Source organism: Trachurus japonicus, chromosome 7, assembly GCF_045865225.1.
Source record: "Trachurus japonicus isolate A0001 chromosome 7, Traja_1.0".
Lineage (NCBI taxonomy): Eukaryota > Metazoa > Chordata > Actinopteri > Carangiformes > Carangidae > Trachurus > Trachurus japonicus.
In genome coordinates this window covers 33,767,485-33,789,095 of record NC_140913.1, presented here as the reverse complement: position 1 = coordinate 33,789,095, position 21,611 = coordinate 33,767,485, and the positions used below count along the sequence as shown (strand labels likewise).

Below are 21,611 nucleotides of genomic sequence, written 5' to 3'. Positions count from 1 at the left end.
ATAACTCTTTGTACACCATGTGATAAATTGAATATTTATCAATTACACATAAGTAATTGACTCGTACACATTTATGAATATACACCAGAAAAGAAAATATGTGACACTTAAAAACATAATTAAAGAGATGTATTAAGTAAAAACATGAAAAAAAAAAAACTGCCAAAATAGCAACTTATCACTTAAATTTGTGTCTTTATGTTTAGTTTTTTCTCATTTTCAAACCGGTGCCATTTAATTTTTACACCGTTTGACCTCAAAGTCGATTAAATGAAACCAGTTCTGTTGTTCAGAGAGAAAAGTCGTCGTGTTGTTTTGATGCTTTTGCTGCAGCTGCAACAACACGACCGCAGCCTCAAGTTAACAAACCAGACAAACTGATTGCTGATTGATTGATTGATTGAATGTATTGCAGCTTATCCTCTGTTTTATTTAATGTAAAAAATCAAGTGTGGCGTAACGAGCTGTAACTGTAGCTGTCAGATGGTAGAAAATAACACCTCTAGATTGAAAGTGGAGTTACTAATTGAAGCACTTAAATAAGAATTACAAGTACATAATGCTTTAGTACAGCATTTCAGTTAATGCACTTTGTTGTTTTCCACCATTGGAGGCACTGAAATATATTATTATGATGCTTTAGGAAACATAATAAGCTGAAGACGGTTTGTAAAATGGATTATTGTCAGTTTCTTTACTTGAAGAGTCTTTTTGTTGGTAACACTTTATAATAAGTACACACTATTAAGCATTAGTTAAATACTGAATTCATCACATGAATACTCATTAGTATTTAGTTTATAATAGGGCTGGGCCGATACGCTTTTGTGCCGATTCGATTTGGTAGTCCCAAAAAAAAAAAAAAAAAATCAATTCTTTTTTTTTTAAAGTATAGTTTTTGGCTTTTTGCCTTTATTTGATAGCACAGTATAGATAGACAAGAAAGGGGGAGGCAGAGAGGGGGAATGACATGCAGGAAAGGTCTGCCCGACGCGGGACTCGAACCAGGGACGTCTGCGTTGAGGACTGTAGCCTCTACATGGGGCGGCCGCTTTTTAACCACTGCGCCACGCACCGCCCCGAAAAAAAATCAATTCTCATATGAAAATCGATTTTTAAAAATCGCCAGAAAAAAATCGCGATTAATATAAAAATATTTTTTTTGGCCCAGCCCTAACTCTAACTGTGTTTATAAACTACATACTAATGAGTATTCATGCGTTATAAATGATGAATTCAGTATTTATTAATGCTTAATTGTGTGTACTTTATTATAAAGTGTTGCCTTTTTGTTTTCTGTTGTATCTTTGTTTTAAAGGCTGATGTCGTAGGTTGTGTTTGGTGCAGATTAAAGGGCGAGGGGAGACGAGGTGAGGCGGCAGCGTACAAGCCTCTGTCCGTCAGGTCGTTTCATGTTCTGGAGAGACGGAGCGAGCCGACCCTGTTCTTAGGCTTTTTGCTTTTTCATTTTCTTTTTCTTTTTTTTCTTTTTTACTCTGACTTTTCCACCGGGTGCCTGCTAATAGAGACGTGTGAAGCGGCGGCGGCGGTGGTGAGCGCTCATGTTCTGTGACTTTTCAGCCACAAGTGCAAAAGGGCAACACATGTAAAGACTTGTTTAAGAGCGACCTCTGAAACTTCACAGACACAGAGTGTTGGACTTTAAAGCTGCTTTTTCTTCTTCCTTCTTCTTCTCGGACAACACACTGCAAAAACTCAAAATCTTTCCAAGAATATTTGTCTTATTTCTAGTCAAAACAAATCTAATTAAACTTAAAATAAGACTCATTACATTAAAAAGCAGCTTGTTTTTAGACACTTTTTACTTTTCTCAAGCATATTTTCACGTAAAATAAGGACAAGTACAAAAAACTTGCTTTCACTGGCAGATTTTTCTACTTATTTCAATTGAAAACAAGTTAATATTTAGGTGATGAGTCTTACTTTAAGTGGAAAGAGATTCATTTTGACTAGAAATGAGACATTTTGACAAGAAATAAGACAAATATTCTTGGAAAGATGTAGAGTTTTTGCAGTGCAACAAAAAAAACTTCTGTCATTTTTGCAACTGAAACCTCATTAAAGACAAATATCATCATCCAGACCAAACGAGCTGCTCTGTTGGAAGAAGGTGGAGGTTGTTTCCTGCCAGGAGAGGGAGACGTCTGTCTGCCTTGTAGGAACGTCGGAGGAGGAGGAGGAGGAGGATCTGGAGCATGAATAGACATTAAAAAAAAATTGCAAAACCACATGCTCCTTCAGTTGTTTTCAAACTCCTGTTGCTTCATTTTGAAATGTCTCAAAATATGAAATATGTCATGAATCCAAGTCCTCGATCCTCACAGTGTTTCACATGATGTGTTAGAAAGAGAGAGAAAAAAAAAGCCAAATATTCTCATTTTAACAGCAAAATCATGGTTTCCCAATCTGTTTCCTTCCTTCTGTCTACAATCCTTTTTCCCTTCCTTCCTTCCTCTTTTGATCCAATTGACCTGATCTGTTCCTCCATACCTCCATCTTTCTTTCCTTCCCTTTTCCCTTCCTTCTTTCCTTCCTTCCTTCTTCCTTCCTTGAATGAATCTGTTCCCTCCCTTCCTTCCTTTCTTCCTTCCCTTTTCCCTTCCTTCTTTCCTTCCTTCTTTCCCTTCCTTTTTTCCTTCCTTCCTTCGTCCTTACTTCTTCCTTCCTTTTTGACCCAATTGACCCAATCTGTTCCCTCCCTCCTTCTATCTTTCATTCCTTTTTCCTGTCCTTCTTCCTCCCATCTTTCCCTTTGTCCTTCCTTCCTTGATCCCAGGAGACAACAGGAAGGTTAAAACTTTTATTTTACCCTTCATGTTCATTAGAAATCAGATTTTCAGTCAGACAGAGACAGAAAGAAATGCTTCAGCACGACTCAGCTGTGGAGCAGCAGCAGCATCCATCCACATCCACTTCAGCCACCTAATGCCCATTGTACTTTTAAATGATTGTGTATTATTCACCAAACAAAAATAAAAAAAAGAAACATCCCCGACATTATGCCATGAAACATTATACCGGACGGGACCCCTGGTATTATCATTGCATTAGTATTCAGCTGCTGCTGCTGCTGCTGCTGCTGCTGCTCAGTTATGTGAGCTGATGCCGCTGATGCCGCTCGGTCTCCAAAGGAACCGGAGCTAAATGTCAGACGCACAATGTAAACAAGCAGGGGTAGCAGAATGCACTCCTTTGCTGTGGATGTTACCGACAGAGCTAAAAGCCACTTTACCGTCAGCCGCCCCACTATCACTCGCTGCAGCTCCCATTATTTCTCTCTCACATCTCACAGTCTGTGCTTCTCCTCCGACTCCTCTGAGCCTCTGACTTTTTCCTTTTGGCATTTTGGGTCGAGAGTGAAATATATTGACAACAAGACAGGCACAGGCACCACCGTCACAGGGATATATATATATATTTTTTAAGAAATCTGTTTAACCTTTACTGTAACAGGAAGTTTTGTTGAGATTAAAGCAAATTTAAGATGGAGCCACAGCTTCGACTGTCACCATCAACGGATCAGAGACCGAGTCCAAAAAGATATGAACAACAAATCCTGACAAATGACAAACTGGATTTAGAGAAATCTTTGACATTTTTTACTTTTCTCTTCCACTCAGTTAAAGGGATAGTTCAACATTTTTGGCAAATTGGCCCATTGCCATAATCCCTATAGTCATAGCAGTAGGTTTGTTACCTTTAATTGTCGGTGCAAGCTGTTTTTAGAACGGTGGAGCAGAGCCGTGAGCTGCTCAGAGCTATGCTACGGAGGCTCATGGGATTTCTTGGTTTTCCTCATCAAACTCATCAAATACACAATCCAACAGCTCCACAACGCTCTGGTGGACAAGTTGTGACCTGCACATTCACCACGCTATGAGATAATAACAGAACGTTACCACACAGAGTTGTTTTAGAGACTGCTTGATGAAAAACTGTCCCTGAAGGCAACGTGCATCAGCGGTTTTGCATGTATTTCCCTCTAAAACAACTCTGTCTGGTAACGTTCTGTTATTATCTCATAGTGTGGTGAATGTGCAGCTCACAACTTGTCCACCAGAGCGTTGTGGAGTTGTTGGATTGTGTATTTGATGAGTTTGATGAGGAAAACCAAGAAATCCCATAATGAGCCTCCGTAGCGTACAGTAGCTCTGAGCAGCTCACGGCTCTGCTTCGCCGTTCTAAAAATAGCTTGCACCAACAATTAAAGGTAACGAACCTTCTGCTAAAACTAGGCTATAGGGATCATGGCAATGACCCAATTTCCCAAAATGTTGAACTATCCCTTTAATCATTGCAGCTGTTTGATACGTATTATTTAAAATCAATCACGTATGACACACACAAAAAGGAAGTAAGAGTCACGTCAGTAATGACTTCCCTCATATCGTCCTTGGGAACACAAAGTGAAAGAATCATTTCCAGACTGAAGTTAATCTTGTACCTTTTTTTATTTCCAAGCCGTGCTGGGAGCGTAATATGAAAATGTAGTTTTAATAAGATCCAAGCAGATTTCATGGCGGCTGAATATTATCTCTCTATTTAATCTGGTGTGCAACATGAGAGAGAACAAGAACTTATTCACTTAGAAATCTGATAACACCTGATAGTTTCAAAAACAGTCCATGTGTTATTAAATGGTTATATCATAATAAATCTGCAGGTGCCTGTGTTAATAGTGTTAATGTTGATGATGTTGTGCAGCACTTTTCCAGAAGACTAGTCCAGAGGTGGAATCTCCTAAAAGGGATAGTTCAACATTTTGGCAAATTGGCCCATTGCCATAATCCCTATAGTCATAGCAGTAGGTTCGTTACCTTTAATTGTCGGTGCAAGCTATTTTTAGAACGGCGGAGCAGAGCCGTGAGCTGCTCAGAGCTACGCTACGGAGGCTAAAGGAATTTCTTGGTTTCCCTCATCAAACTCATCAAATACAGTACAAAATCCAAAAACTCTAAAACGCTTTCGTGGACAAGTTGTGACCTGCACAATCACACTATGAGACAATAACGGAACGTTACGAAACTGAGCCGTTTTCGAGGTAAATACAGGATAAATACAGAATCTGCTTGCTGAAAAACTGTCCCTGAACGCAACGCGCATCAGCGGTTTTGCATGTATTTACCTCTAAAACAACTCCGTCTCGTAACATTCCGTTATTATTATCTCATACTGTAGCGTGGTGAATGTGCAGGTCACAACTTGTCCACCAGAGCGTTGTGGAGTTGTTGGATTGTGTATTTGATGAGTTTGACGAGGGAAACCAAGAAATCCCATGAGCCTCCGTAGCGTAGCTCTGAGCAGCTCACGGCTCTGCTCCGCCATTCTAAAAACAGCTTGCACCGACAATTAAAGGTAACGAACCTACTGCTGTATATAGCGATTATGGCAATGGGCCAATTTGCCAAAATGTTGAACTATCCCTTTAAAGATACCCTCTGATGAAAATCGTGTTTTGTTCACATGTTCCTGTGGTGTTTTTCTTTTGTTAGAGGACAGATCGGCAGACAAATAAGTGATTTCTGAGTGTTTCTGCCTTCAAATTGCTGTGAACCAACAGCCTCTGCCCCGCTCTGCATCTGGCTCAAAACTGAAAGGCAGCTCGGTGTTTGGCCCGCCATGTTTTTTTTGTTTTGTTTTTTTTTAAAGCGGCCCGCTAGTCATGGAAATTTACTCTTTTCTAAACTGAAACAATAAGGATGCGTAACAGAAAATACGTAACACCTCAGAAACGTGCACCAGGAATAATAGGCTACTGTTGATCACATCCCATGCCCCTTAGCTTAAAGTTAAAGGTGTTCAGAAACGGCCGTTTGTCCTGTTTGTCGCGCCTCCTTTCACGAGTTGCCGCACGAGTTTACCCGAGTAAGGAAAACAAATTTGATTGGTCGTTATCGAGCGGGCGGGATATTCAATGTTTGGGGTGAGACCGAGCTCGGTGTGTGTAGCCTATGTGCGAGTGTGTTTAGCTAACGTAGCTAACTGTTAGCTCGTAGGCTTGCTACCAAGGGGGCAGTTGTCGGTCTGAGAAGTGAAGCTCACTTCCGCGTTCAAAAAACTGCAATCCCCTCGGATTCCTCTGGGGGCTGGTGTCAGAAGGGAGCATTCTCCATAGACCCCCATGTTAAAATCGCCGACTTTACATCCTCAGTAAACATGTTAAAAGCCTGGTGTCAGAACGTTTTTTCGTCTCAATCGATAGTTTCTACCCCCGCACACACTCTGAGGGGGGTGAATTTTTTTTTAACTCTATAGTTTTACTGTTATTAGGTTAAAATTCTGGCCAATCAGGGCGCGGAAACGTTGAGTGACAGGTCCGAGCAGCTCCGTGGACAGGCTGCTTCGAGGCCAGTGGGCGGGTTCTCGGCCAGCCAATCCAACATGGCGCTGTTCAGGCCGCCATATTTGAATCACAAAAACGACTCCCCAAAACCAATGGGTGACGTCACGGACGCTACGTCCATTCTTTTTACAGTCTATGCTTGCTACGTTATAGCTTGCTAACTTAGCTAGCGAGGCTAAGTGATGGAGCGCAGGGCTCTGGAGGAGGAGAGTGGAGTCGGGACGGAGGTGAGTTTGTGTCGGTGCTGGTGGACGAGTCTCCTGTTTGTCTCACCCATAGGAAAGCAAAATTGTTGTCATTGTCATTGTTGTATCTTTTATTTCTCCTAGACACAAATGAGCTATTTTTGATAGGCTACTAAGGCATTTTCTCCTGCTTCTCAACTTCAACTCAGGAGAAACAAGCACATATAATCTCATGCTTGATCAAAACAAAAGATCTCTAAGGCTTCTCAAATATAGTGGCCTCAGGATCCTATAGCTCATCTGTGTCTCACTCTGATCAAAGGAAGAGATCTCTAACTATTGAATAGGTCTCATTTTTTCAAATTACAGTTAAAGTGCAAAGGATTGTGGGAAAATAAACGGTCACTGCTGTATTCTTCTGCCCGCGAATTTGAAAACTGAATTAGGACAAAGGACTGGAGTTTTCAAATTTGTCTGTGAACTGAACTCAACAAACAAACAAAAAAGGTCAGTGTATACTATTATATATTTATCATTAACATATGAAATTCATTGATATTTGTATTAGCTGAGACGGACAGACTGAAGTTTACTTGCTGGCTAAATAATAAGATGGGGGCACTTTCATTCATTTAGCCTACTTGCTACTGCAGCCATAGCAAACGCCACCATAACCAACATAACGCCGTTCCGTTCTGGCAGGAAAGATATGTTAGCCAGACGTAGACTGGCTCTGTGTCGGCTCAGTAAGCTCACATACCGGTAGCTTCACGACCGTTAACCAAGGGGGCAGTTGTGGGTCTGAGAAGTGAAGCTCACTTCCGCCTTCAAAAACTGTAATCCCCCCGGCTTCCTCTGGGGGCTGGTGTCAGAAAGCAGCATTCTCCATAGACCCCCATGTTAAAATCGCCGACTTTAGACTTTAGAATGTTTGAGGGGGGGGAATTTTTTTTTTAACTCTACCGTTTTACTATTATTAGGTTAAAATTCTCGCCAATTAGGGCGCGGAAACGTTGAGTGAATCCTCAACGAGTAAATCCAAACTCCCCAAAACCAATGGGTGACGTCACGGATGCTACGTCCAGATTTTTTACAGTCTCTATGCCGTTAACACACATTCACTGCCAACTCAGAAAGCTCGGAAAATGCTGCAGTCGTTTCTAACTTAACTGAATTGAACAGACTTACACTGCACACACAATTTTCTTACCATGTCATGTTCTGTCCTATTTCATTTTATTATGAGAAAGCCAGTTTTGTGGTGTCGGGTTGAAAAAACAGGAAAACTGACATGCGTGTTCGTTTATTCCAAGAGAGGACAAACAACGACGTTCTGGTTAACTATTTATTAAATTGGATCATCAAAGTAATGAGATACAACAAACTCTCCTGTTCAGGAAATCGCAGTCTGCAAGCAGTTATCTGCAATCACCATCCCAAGAGAGCGGGAAATCTCTGTCATCTGCTCAAGACAAAGGCGTTACATTAATTCTTTGTGTTTGTGTGTGTTGGAGTGTGGGAGAGGAGTGCGCGCATACGCGCGCATGTGTATGTTACCTGTGTGTTTTGATGTGTGTGTGTGTCTGTAACTGTAATCACATGAAGTTACCTGTGTATCTGTATGTATGTGTGTGTGTGTGTGTGTGTGTGTGTGGGTTCCAGGGTGCCATTCCGAAGGGCCGCCACTCCGAACGTTTACTTTAATTTGTCGGAATGCCGACCCTTAATTATTTATGGGAAAAGGGTGCCATTACGAACCTGAAAGAAAGGGTGCCATTCCGAACCTGAAAAAATCTTGAATGGTTTACGGCACGGAGTTACCAAGCCTAATTGCGGTGGTAGCGTAGTGGTCAGAGCATCTGCTTTTGACGCGGAGGATCAGGGTTCGACTCCCGGGGGAGATACATATTAACTGCGATTTTATTGGCCTCTACCTAACCTTTTTACTAAACTTAACCAACTCCTTTCTACATTACCTAAACCTAACCAAAGCACAGAGCAAGGACTTTTATTTTCAGCAGGAGTGCCGCGGCTGCATCAGACCATGGATGTAATGCATCAGACTCGCACCTGGGTGAAACTTTGGAGGCGGAGGGGGAGGGGGCGGTCGGGCGCTGTCCCCGCGGCGCGTCGTGTCAAGCCGGGCAGGAAGTCAAACCACGAGAGAATCCGGTCAATTTTCAAAATAAAACACATTCGGAACGGCGGCCCCTCGGGAAGTTCGAAATGACGGACCTTCGGGAATTTTCGGACTGGCAGACCGTCGGAATGGCGGTCCTTCGGAATGGCGGTCGCCTCCCGTGTGTGTGTGTGTGTGTGTCTGTCTGACTTGACACATGTTATGAGCTGCATCCTGTGTCAGTCTGATTTAGCGTGTGTGTGTGTGTTTATAAACATGTTAACGAGCGCCAGGTGGATTGTTTATGAAGTTAACCAGCTCTGGCCTGAGAATCAGAGGTTACCAAAGCAACTTGAGGTGGTTGCCAATGACGATAGAGGCCCCCCGGGCTGAGGCAGACAGAAACATTGAGAAAAAGAGCGATTTTCTGCCTCTGCACTGGTCTCGCATTTAGGCTTACTGTGACAAAACGGTAACTCCTATCAGAAAAAAACACAGATCAACGGTGCTGTACGGACTTCCTGAAAAATTTGGTACGATTTGGTGTTTCTACAGTAAATATTTTGTTGACACTGGCAATTTTAAAACATCGGTCCGTTCTGCTTCTGTCAGAAAATCTTTGTATTGGAGTCAATGAGGAGCAGAGACAGACGTGGCCGCACTCAGAGGCTTATTCTGTAAATTCTGTAAGTCTCTCTGATATTTTGAGCACATGGTGAGAGACAGAACAAATTTGTCTACAAATTAGGAAAAAAATCATGTGTGTAGAGTGTTAATTGTGGCCGGGAGGAGTGTGGAAAGAGAAAAAATCTGGACATTTTCTGGGCTTTCTCCCACTCTAACTGATGATGTCACGCACTCTGACACGAACATTCCGTGCAATACACACCCATTATAATCTCATAATTTCTCCAAAAATGATCATGGTCATTGATCACGGATTGATCAAAAACTATAAGACCTATCAAAACGTGGAGTAATGTGCCAATACACAAAACTTGTGTCTACTGTTTACAGTTCAAATGAAGTCTCTAGGTGAAAGTATGCCTGAACAGTAGACGTTTGTAAAACTCCAATGATTGTTTTTTTTCGCTCTTTTTTGAGTTCTTTGGTTTTGGTGACATTGAGGAGGAGATGATTGTCCTTGCACCACTGGGAAAAATGGGCAACAGAGTGATTGTATGCTGTGACTGAGTCCTGGTCCGAGAGAAGAGCCAATATGGCAGTGTCATCAGAGTATTTTAAGTATTTGGTTATGGGAGATGGGCTGAGACAGGCGTTTGTGTAAAGTGTGTACAAGAATGGACTCAGCTGTGCGGTTTCTCTCCGGTGTGGCTGCGCTGGTGGACCGTTAACTGTCCGGATTGAGCGAACGCCTTCCCACACTGCTCACAGCTGTATAGCCTCTCTCCGGTGTGGATGCGCTGGTGGACTGTTAAATTTCTGGAGGTAGCGAACATCTTCCCACACTGCTCACAGCTGTACGATTTCTCTCCAGTGTGGACGCGCTGGTGGACCGCTAACTGTCCGGATTGAGTGAACTCCTTCCCACACTGGTCGCAGCTGTACGGCCTCTCTCCGGTGTGGATGCGCCGGTGGACTGTTATCTGTCCGGATTGAGTAAACTCCTTCCCACACAGCTCGCACAGCTGTACGGTTTCTCTCCAGTGTGGACGCGCTGGTGGACCGCTAACTGTCCGGATTGAGTGAACTCCTTCCCACACTGCTCACAGCTGTACGGCCTCTCTCCGGTGTGGATGCGCCGGTGGGTCGTTAACTCTCCAGAGGTAGCGAACATCTTCCCACACCGCTCACAGCTGTACGATTTCTCTCCAGTGTGGACGCGCTGGTGGACCGCTAACTGTCCGGATTGAGTGAACTCCTTCCCACACTGGTCGCAGCTGTACGGCCTCTCTCCGGTGTGGATGCGCCGGTGGACTGTTAACTGTCCGGATTGAGTAAACTCCTTCCCACACAGCTCGCAGCTGTACGGTTTCTCTCCGGTGTGGACACGCCAGTGGATCGTTAACTTTGAGAAGGTAGTGAACTCCTTCCCACACTGCTCACAGCTGTACAGCCTCTCTCCGGTGTGGATCTGCTGGTGAATTTTCAGTCCGGACGAGTCAGTGCACGATGTGCCGCACTGCTCGCACCTGTACGGCGTCTGTCCACATTGGCGTCGCCGGCGGTGAGCGTGCAGATGAACTGAGGTCCTGAACGTGTTCCCGCACCCATTACAGCGGTGTGGTTTCTCCTTGGTGTGATCCTGTTTCTATGGCAACAGACAGGAAGAGAGAGAGAATCAATCAATCAATGATGGATGGATGGCCATTAAGTACCGTCATCGTCATCATCACACATCTTATTGATGCTGCTGTTTTGTTTTCCTTTTTAAATTCTTCATTAATACAAATCTTACAAGCAGAATTATTTTCAGTATACTTTAATTGAAACTAAGCAAAACGTGTCAGTCTGTGAGTTCATATAGTAACCAGTGATGGGAATTATGGCGTTTATAAAATAACGGCTCAAAAAGTTACTGTTTCCCCCGTTATAACTCTGTTACCGTTACTGACAATAAAAAGCTCCGTTACTTGACTCAAGAAGTTAAACAGTTGCTTTCTCACCTGAAAAAATATTAAAATAAAGCGACGTAACAGCGCTACAGCAGGAAACTAGAAAAAGATAGCATTTCCTGAAGAAAATGCGTGTGAATGCTGAAAGCAGCTGAAGAAAGAAAAGAAAGGGTAGTAGTATATATAATGTGAATATGCGCGTGCACATCAAAACTTTTGCGTGCGTCCCCTCATGAACGCGCAGGGGGATCGATCCCCCCTCCCTCTCGTGCGAGGGATCGATCCCTCCTCCCTCTAGTGCGGGTTTTTTTCTGATCTCTCCCCTCCCTCCTCTGCTACCGGGGTAGAGGTGTCTGGTCTCCCCCAACTCTCCTCTGATCTTCACTCCATCCTCTGCCACCTGTTTCAATCCCCCCTTCCCTTCCTTCCTCTGCCTGTCACTGTCAGACCGGGGTTATCGCCGCTATTACAGTGTGGGGGCAGCGCGTCTCACACCGAAGCATGTGTGTGTGTGTGTGTGTGTGTGTGTGTGTGTGTGTGTGTGTGTGTGTGTGTGTGTGTGTGTGGGTCCGAATCGCCTGTATGTGGCTGTCGCAGACAGACAGGTGTTTAATGACTATATTACAGTGAGGGGGGTCAGCGATGCTCGCACCGTAGTGTGTGTGTGTGTGTGTGTGTGTGTGTGTGAGCGGATAGAGCTCAAATCTCCGCGAAAAAAGCTGTGAGAGCAAACGGTGGCCCTGGGTTCAAATAAAACAATTAAAAACTCTCTGCCAAACGGTAGAGCGGAGTTCTTTGATCATTTACCCTGGTCACGTCATAGGTTAAAGACAAATCAAATGCTATATATGTTAAAGCAGAAGTAAGTGATATATTTGTGTTAATATAAGTCTTAAATAGTTATATCTTCCGACAGCAATCACTTACATAGAGTGTTTGGACTGAAACACGGGTCTGTCAGTCACTCTGCTCTGCTCTGAGCCGAAGAGAAAACATTTATCGTATCCTACAGTTTTTATCCAATGAGGAGAGAGAACGGCATGAAGGGCTGTGTGTGCAGCCAAGGGACGCCGTGAATGTGGTGACGTAGGGACGAGGACTGTTATGGTGCGTTCAAGGAAACTCGTAACTTGTGTTTTTCCGACCTGTGAAGTCGTACCAGTTCAATCTGGTACGAGTTCACGGGTCGGAAGTTACGAGTGGCCGTTATAGTGACTTTCACAGGCAACAGGTTGGAAAAACACGAGTGGGTTGCCTGGAACGCTACAAAGTCGTAAGTTGTGACTTGAAGCTGTAATTTACGGTTTCAAAAGCCTGCCTGGAACGCAGCATTAGCCAAAACGACCGGATCGCTTACTTCTGCTTTAATTCCGGACCGGCACATATAAGACCCATACGCCCAGAGCTCCTCATTTTCAGGCCTTACATACTGCGTGGCGGAGGACCAATTCTGCTCTCTTTTTTTTTCATCCCGAGAAAAATGGCTGCTCCTAACGGAGTATTAATTATATGAAAACCTGTGTTCACACTGTTTTTTTTTTTTTTTGATAAATTATTTACACATTATAAATAGTTTGTTTTTTGGTTGTGTCGCGTTGGTATGCAGTGACATAGAGGACCCATCCCAGGAATCACCGGGGCTTCTCAAACCTGGTGTGTACTGTACAAGTTTTTTATTTTTAAAAGAAAACACTCTGTTGCTTATACGTAACTGCTAATGCAATTTTATTTTCTTTTTTCTATATAACAGGCAAACCGCTCTGCAGCAAAAACAGACTATCACTGAAGAGGTACCGTGGGAAGGAGAATAATGACCCCCGGCTGACGGGGGACAGGATCCTTCGAGAAATAGGTAACTGTGAGTGTTTGGTTTTAATTATTTATTATTCACTCACATCTTCATCATGTCGCAGATTATGTAGGCCTAACAACTCTTTTCTATGTTTTTTAACAGGTCAGAGAAGAGGCAAAAACCAGGACCCTTTTGCAGGTCTAAATTGGGCTTTAGAGCAGCTTAATAATGAAAACGCACACTCCTATTCACGCCAGAGGTATGTACAAAAAACAATGTACATTTGCACCCACCGTGTGCTTTTTTTTTTTTTGTACAGCTCTGTGACAGAATTAACAGCTAGTCAACCCACCCCAGCGGTACCAGCGGCGTCGACACCTGCGGAGTGTACGGAGGACGAGTGGGAGGAGGAGGAGGACAGACGCCTCCGGGAACACGAAAGCACCCAACGTTTTGGGTCAGAAGACCCCAACTTCGGTAGGTGCATCAGTCCTATACCTGTAGTGACCAATGCCCTCCCACACACCCTGTTAGAGGAGGAGGAGGCCACAGAGCTCCCCACACAACCGACATGTTTTAATACACTAGACCTGAGTGTTGAAAATGAGTTCAAAACAATTGTCGATGATGTGTTAGAGAAACCATATCTTTTAAATTCCTCAGACCTTTCCTTACCCTCACATCAGCCGGTAAGGGATACACACAATAACTCCGGTGTACAGCACAACTCCGATCTACAAGAACAGGTAGACGCACAAAGCAAAATTATTACCGACCTGCAAAAGGAGGTAAAGAATCTAAAGAAAGCAAATAGGACAAATAACAATAAAAATAAGACTAGTGCTGTCAAAGTTAACGCGTTAATTTTGGAGATTAATTTTAAACATTTAACGCGTTAAAAAAAATTAACGCTCATGATCACGATCATGTATTAAGTGTTACTGAATCTATTAATTACATCTCATTAATCATTCTTAAATGAAAGTGTGGCCTGCCAGCTTTAAAGGCTGTGTTGCCAGATGTTTTACCAGAAACTCCGACTTGAAATCAAGCGACAGCAACATCTCAAGATCTCACTTGAGAAAACACTTCACTAATGCAGCCACTAGTCAGGCATTAACAAACCACTCTTCTTTCTCATTGTGCCACAGAACATGAAAGCAGCAGCAGCAGCATCTCCGGTCCAACACCATGGAAACCTCTCAGCCAACCGCTGCAGTGCTTTCAGCAGCAGGAGCTGTCACCGGCAGTGAGTGAACCATCAAAGACGTTCCCTCCATTATTCTCCACTTAAGAGGACTGTGCAAGAGCTGAACGGTGAGAGACAAACGCGTGCATGCAGCAGGGCGTCCTGCATGGCGTCAGGAGGTGAGAGGTTGACCGTTTACAATTTAAAAACAGAGATCACATTTTTTCCCTGCACATACACCAGACATGTCGTCCATGGAGATAAATAACACCTGATCTGTGCAGCACATCTGCTCCAACAACACCCATGGAAACAAACTGGCCTGCTAAAGCTTCACATTAATGCACAATTGTGAACGTGCATGTAAAGAATATGGTCAAAAATCCCCTGCTCTTCATCATAATTTAATTAATTGTGATTATAGTGGCATCAGCGGCGGCTTATACAGATCAAAGTCTTTATCCTGTCTAGATTCCTCATATTGTATTTCATTTAAAACGACTCTCAAAGCTCATTAAAGTTTCTTTTATACCACAGGAAAACTGAGATTGCTCACACTCTCTAATCAAAAACTGTAGAAGCTGTTTTATTAAGGTTCTTTCTGTTTTTATCTAAAAAGAGTGGCAGCGGATTGATTTTTTTATTTTTTTGATTAATTCATCCAGTCGAGGAAACATCATGTTCAAACCATGTGTTTGATTGTCTTTTAATAAACTCACACAGCTCTGATCCATGTTCTCAGTGCACAGCTGCACTTGGTTTAATTAATCGAACCTGCACATGAGAGGAGTTTCATTATGTCAGACATACTGTTGGACGCGTTCTTGTGTTCATTTTATCCCCCTAGCTTGTTTTGCTGCTTCCTCTTTAAGTGAAGACCGGCTGGTGAACCAATCAGAAGAGAGGAAGTCTCTAATTAGAGGAAATGCTCTCCTCTGATTGGCTGACTGTTTTTTAAGTGAGTTAAGATAAAGATATCCTGGGTCCAGGTGGTGGTGGTGGTGAGGGGGCGGGGCTTTGTTGTGACATCACAAAGTGACAGGAAGTCCTAATGGCTGGTTTTAAGGCAGTTTCTGAATCCAGGCTGTGTGCATTTCTCTGTGGACTGAGGCTTTGATACTTTCACAGTATTAATATAGAGCCTAGAGCTGATCAATATTCAGAAACAGATTTACATAATATGGGAGTTTTAACTTAAAATGCAGAGTGAACTCTTATTGTTCAATTTTCATTATCATTTTCAGGATCAGGCCACTTTATTTGTATCCTTAGATAGATTTTGTTTGCATTCAAAGTAATTAAATTATGTTTATTTAGCCTATGTAAATGTATGTAATTATGTTAATGTATTATTTTATTACTATTGTTGTTATTAATTATGTGTGTGTGTTTCTATTCTTTCAGGTTAATGGTAGAATGACAATAAACTGAGAAAAAAATACAGCATCCATTCACACAGTCTCAGACTCCATCAGGATTAAACATGATAATAAGAAGATAAAACAATAAAAGAAAGATAGAAATCGAGTGCTAATCAAAAATGTTAAATAAGTCATCAGTTCTAATAAAAAATGTTTCACCTTCATAACCAAACTAAAGTAAACAATCAAAGAACTACAAATAGATAACTGTAAGAACCATTTTTGCATTCATTCAGGTGATCAGTTCCAGGTGTTTCTGATCAAAAGCACACAGTTTTTTGACTGTGCCATGTTAAAGGGATACGCCAACATTTTTTTTCGTGTCTTGCCTCACTCCCGAGTCCATGACCAGCAGGTAGACACCATCCTTTCAACTGTGCGTGCAGTAACCATGGAGATAGAGCCGTATCGCCCGTAATTACCTTAGCTCAAACGCTGGAAGTGTATATTGTATTAGCCTGCCTCCTACCCGAGCTGAAATCAGCAGTCAGAAGCTGATTTCATTTTAGCTCTAAACTCTGTAAATATATCACTTTATCCACATTTCAAACGTTTTTAAGCGAGAAAGTAGCCGTTTAGATCAGCAGTGTGTCGTTAATTTGTCTAAATACCAGCTGTTTACAGTTTTGTTCGGACGAATTCGGCGCTACTCAAGCTAGCCGTTGTGACCAACGCACTTCCGGTTACTTTCAGAAAATAAAATACCCGTTGCCCTTTACGTACAGAAAACCATGACGATAGAATTTGTGCTTTTACTTTGAAATAGGAAGCTAACCTACCCTCGATGTAGCTAGCTTGAACCAAAATAAAGCGTCTTTGCTTGAACCCTCCGTTTTGACCGATCTCGTCCCGTTACCGGCATTTGACCGCTCAAGATGCCTTACCGGAGAGTTTTGTCAGCTCTGAGACGAAGATCGGCCTGCCGGTTTCCCTTTAGAGTTGCTGAAGAGTTTCTCTGATGACTTTAGGTGGAGGCAGGCTAACACTACCTATACACTTCCAGTGTTTGAGCTAAGCTAATTAGCGACTTTAGGTAGGAGGCAGGCTAACACTACCTATACACTTCCAGCGTTTGAGCTAAGCTAATTACGGCGATACGGCTCTATCTCCCTTACTGCACGCACAGTCGAAAGGATGGTGTCTATCTGCTGGTCATGGACTCGGGAGTGAGTTTATTTATTGTGTTATATTGGAAATAGATTTGTTTGTTTTTGTTTGTTTTTTGTTTTTTTCTTTCTTCTTCTTCTTTTTACACAATAGAAAGTAAAAGAAATAAACCTTGGTTATCCATGGAGACTTCATTTGGACACTCGCGTCATTTCACTCATGCACGAGTCAAACCACCAGTGATCAGTCACCGTGATTCCTTCTCTTGTTTTCGGGTTTGGAAAGAGAAAGGTCACTACAGTAACCTTTGATCTTTGTGCAGCCAGAGACTCACACAGTCACAAGACGGACACACAACAACAAAACTCCACATAGCATAATACTTAAAATGCACAGTTTGAAATCAGAACAACAGTCTTAACCATTTTACTTCCCCTTCATTAGTCTAATCTTTAATTGTGTATCAAGTTTTATAAGCTGCTCATGTGTTTTCCATTAGAACATGAATCTATAAATTAACAGTTGCTGCACTTAAAATTAAAAAAAAAAAAGTACATTTCCCACTGAAATGTGAAGTACCACAGAATGGAAATACTCTGTGTTGAGTACCTCAGTACTTCATTACTGCACACACACAATGTGAAGTGTGAGCTTTTGCTAAATGGTGGGTAATTAATATGATTTATTCCTCAGAAGAATCCGTCAGCTGTGTGGCGGAGGAGCTTTCGTCTGAATCCTTTAGTCTTTAATTAGCCACTGTTTTCTCTCTACTCTCCCGATTACACTTAACTTTGTAGTGACGTAAAAATCAGTGTGATGCCACCAACGATTCAAGGGAGTCGCAGTTAAACACAGCACAAAAACACTGAAAAAAGTTCCTTTTGAGGTATTTATCACTTAGAAAATCAGCGATGGAGACGACGTTTGGCCGACAGAGTCAGAGAGAATCTGTGCAGCTTAAGTGTGAAACCCTCGAGTCCCAAACAGCCCTCAGGTGTTTTTTTTACTGGATTACTGCTCTGAGCCTCTGAGACCGAGGTTCAGGTACTTTAGCTAGTCTGTTTCTTTAAAGTCACACTTAACATTTTATTATGCTTCTATTTACAGTTTGGATTCATAAAGTATATAAGCTAAAATAAAGGAGCAGTGGCTTAACAAACAAATAAGACTAATGAGGTGAAGAGGATTCATGCTAAGAGCAGCCGCTGCCTTTGGGTATAAACCCATTACTGAATATTTACAGATCTTGAAAAGTATTAAAAAAAAGGAGAGACATTTCTTTAATTTTGCTTCATAAAAAACGAATTTCATGTTATTTACAATATTTTTCTCTCTATTCCTTCAGGATCGTCCTGATAATGATTTTCTAGTCTCTATTTGTATGTAAATCACTGAATAGATAAATAAATTAGACACAAAATAAATATCATTTTCCTTGCAGCACTTGGGCATTGGGTAAAAAGAATGAAAAAAAAAACTGAAAAAAACACTGATGGTTTCCATGGGAACTGCTAATCATCCTCTTAACTCCTGCTCCCAAAAGTTGAGACAAGATTCATGTATTGCAGCCTGTGACTTACCTCTGGTCCAGCTTCCAGCCCGACAGTGCAATTACTTATGTTTGTTCTGGGCGCTATTTATGTGCACATTAAACTGCTGTGATGTAGTGGCCTGGATTAAATGAGACATCAGCCTCCGCTCTGCAGCCAGACGAGTTTCAGCAGCTGTAATGTTGAATGGATAATTGTCACTGAAGATGGACTGTCAGCACACTGAATGAGACAGCTTAAAAGTAGCTCGACTTTTAACATAAATCTGAATTAAACAGGTCCAAACCAGCAGTGTGTTCATTATAAAGCTGCTCTCATTTACATGTTATTCTGTTTCTGTTGTCAGACAACAACGACGACGGGGGGGAAAAAAACACAATAAACAGCAGTGATTTAAAAGCTGCTTCTAAAATCCTGTTTTTAAATGAAATAAATTTACCAGACACGTCAGTTAAGCTGTGAATTCAGTTGAGAGAAAGTCGGAAGCTTTAAAGTTTTGGAGTCAGAAAGTTCGCAGAGAGGGTTAGGGTGTCACACTCTAAGACTCTTCTGCAGGAAGTACTTAAAGTATTTTTCAGGTAATCCTAACCTGAACCCTTCGTCGGTTGTTTTTCTGAATTAAAAGAAGTCACTGAAGGGTCTAAAAAGTTATAAATTATAGCAACTAAGCTGCTAAATTGCCATCAACCCTCAACTATTTGAACATTGGTGTCAGCTTATAACTAAGGCCTTGTCACACTGTAGCCCAATTTTTTTTGCAAATCTGATCAGAATCCGATTTTACTGACTGACAGTCCACGTTACAAAATCCTATTTGAGCAACTGAGCCGTTCACATTGAGACGGATCTGTACAAATCTGTGTGCGGCATTATAACATAGGCTAATGGAGCACTACATGGCCTTATTGCAGAGAGGTGGGTCTCACCAGTGACTGACTGGCCATAGGGCAATATGGGCAAATGCCACAACGGCTGTGTTGTGATGCGGCTGCGTGAAGAGGCGACCGAGGTGGCCGCGTGAAGATGCAGCTGTGCCGATGTGGCTGCATAAAAAAAAAAAGTCAGTCGGGACCCTTTGTTGGCCCTCTGATTGGTCTGCTGATCCACCAATCAGAGCTCTTCTCCCCATGTCACGTGTTGTGCAGCGTTCTAAGGTTGGACAACTCTGGGATGAAACCCTATGAAACAAGATAGGTAGACAGCATTTTTTTCGGCTTAACTACTTTTTAATTTTTCAATATGGTTAAAATGTGCCTGGGGTTCCTGTAATAGCGAGTCACGATATCTGGAACGTATTCGCGGAGTCATTTTTTATCCCATTCCCCAAACCCAAGAAATCAATAAACATACTTAATGTAACATACATATTAAGTTATCTAGCAAACGTAACGTTACCGTTGCTAATGTCTTTTGAACTTTGTGAAGTTCTACAAGGAGAAACGGGAGATTGGTGGAGATTGAGCATTAGCTTGTAGCAAACGTTAGCTAGCATCGTTAGCTAGCTAGCTAGTGACCAAAACAATGATTTTACCCCATTTTTCGGAAAAGTCGGGTAATGCCTGTTCAACCGCTCTTTAGCCACGTCTGTCTTCTATCATGGACAGTGGACACCATTTTTCTGATGTATAAGTTAATTTAAATTTTCCTTACAAGCAATTTAAAGGGATAGTTCACCCAAAATTCAAATTTCACTCATTATCTACTCACCCACATGTCGACTAAGAGCTGTGAGAAGTTTCAGAGTCCTCCGTGGCTTCTCTGAGTTACAGCGGGGCTCCGTGCAGCAGTAGGCCTATTTGTCCATATAATGGTTGTGAATGGTGCTCACTTATTCTTTGTTCAAAAAGACACACCAAAAAACATCCAAATACCTCCATACTGCTCGTCTGTAATGTCCGTCTTGTATTGAAGCCCCGACATGAGAAATTGTTCCGCCGGTCGCGTGATTTGCACTGACACAGGAAGAGCAGTGAACCGAGATGGGAGCTTCCGCTACAAAACAAGCTTAAAATATAGACTTATTTAATTTTCTTCGGAACAATTTCTCATGTCGGGGATTCAATACAAGAGGGACATTACAGACGAGCACTGTGGTGGTATTTTGATGGAGGACTCTGAAAATTCTCCCAGCCCTTAGTCGACATGAGGGTGAATGAGTGAAATTTGAATTTTGGGTGAACTATCCTTTTAAACCTGCCTAATTTTCAATGGTTATGGAGTTAACCCTTCCGTGACCATTGTTTGTCCAACCTAGCAACAGTAACCCTGGAGGGCGGGACTTGACAAAGGGTCAATTCTGAAAGATGGAAGAATAACATAGGGGATAGAGCAGTGTAGTTCACCTGGTACAGTAGGGCATCTCCCTCTATAATCAAAACTCTTTCTGGGTTCGATTCCTCCTATTATTGTGCAATTTTGGCAATCGATGCATTTTCTTTTCTCATCATCACTATAATCACTGCTATATATAGGCTAGATAGTATAGTAGTGTATGTTGGTGCCAGTCCGTCACTGGGTCTGTTAGGGTGAAAACTGTCTTAAAGGGATAGTTCAACATTTTGGCAAATTGGCCCCATTGCCATAATCCCTATAGTCATAGCAGTAGGTTCGTTACCTATAATTGTTGGTGCAAGCTATTTTTAGAACGGCGGAGCAGAGCCGTGAGCTGCTGAGAGCTACGCTACAGAGGCTCATGGGATTTCTTGATTTCCCTCATCAAACTCATCAAATACACAATCCAAAAACTCCAAACGCTGTCGTGGACAAGTTGTGACCTGCACATTCACCACGCTATGAGATAATAACACAACGTTACTAGACAGAGTTGTTTTAGAGGGAAATTCATGCAAAACTACTGATGCGCGTTGCGTACAGGGACAGTTTTTCAGCCAGCAGTCTCTGTATTTACCCTGTATTTACCTCGAAAACGGCTCAGTTTCGTAACGTTCCGTTATTATCTCATAGCGTGGTGATTGTGCAGGTCACAACTTGTCCGCGAAAGCGTTTTGGAGTTGTTGGATTGTGTATTTGATGAGTTTGATGAGGGAAACCGAGAAATTCCTTTAGCCTCCGTAGCGTAGCTCTGAGCAGCCTGCCGCCCCGCTCCGCCGTTCTAAAAATAGCTTGCACTGACAATTAAAGGTAACGAACCGACTGCAATGACTATAGGGATTATGGCAATGGGCCAATTTGCCAAAATGTTGAACTATCCCTTTAACGCTGAATGTTTGCCTTTTACTGAGATTGATATTGTGCCTCACTGACTAACAAATAAAACAGAGCACCATTGTCTCACTGACTGATGAGAT

At 42.3% G+C, this 21,611-nt stretch overlaps 1 pseudogene; it reads right to left on the bottom strand.

Moving 5' to 3' along the window:
- Positions 1–9,975: 9,975 nt before the first annotated feature.
- LOC146985178 (uncharacterized) lies at positions 9,976–19,839 on the bottom strand (annotated as a pseudogene).
- Between the last annotated feature and the right edge of the window lie 1,772 nt (positions 19,840–21,611).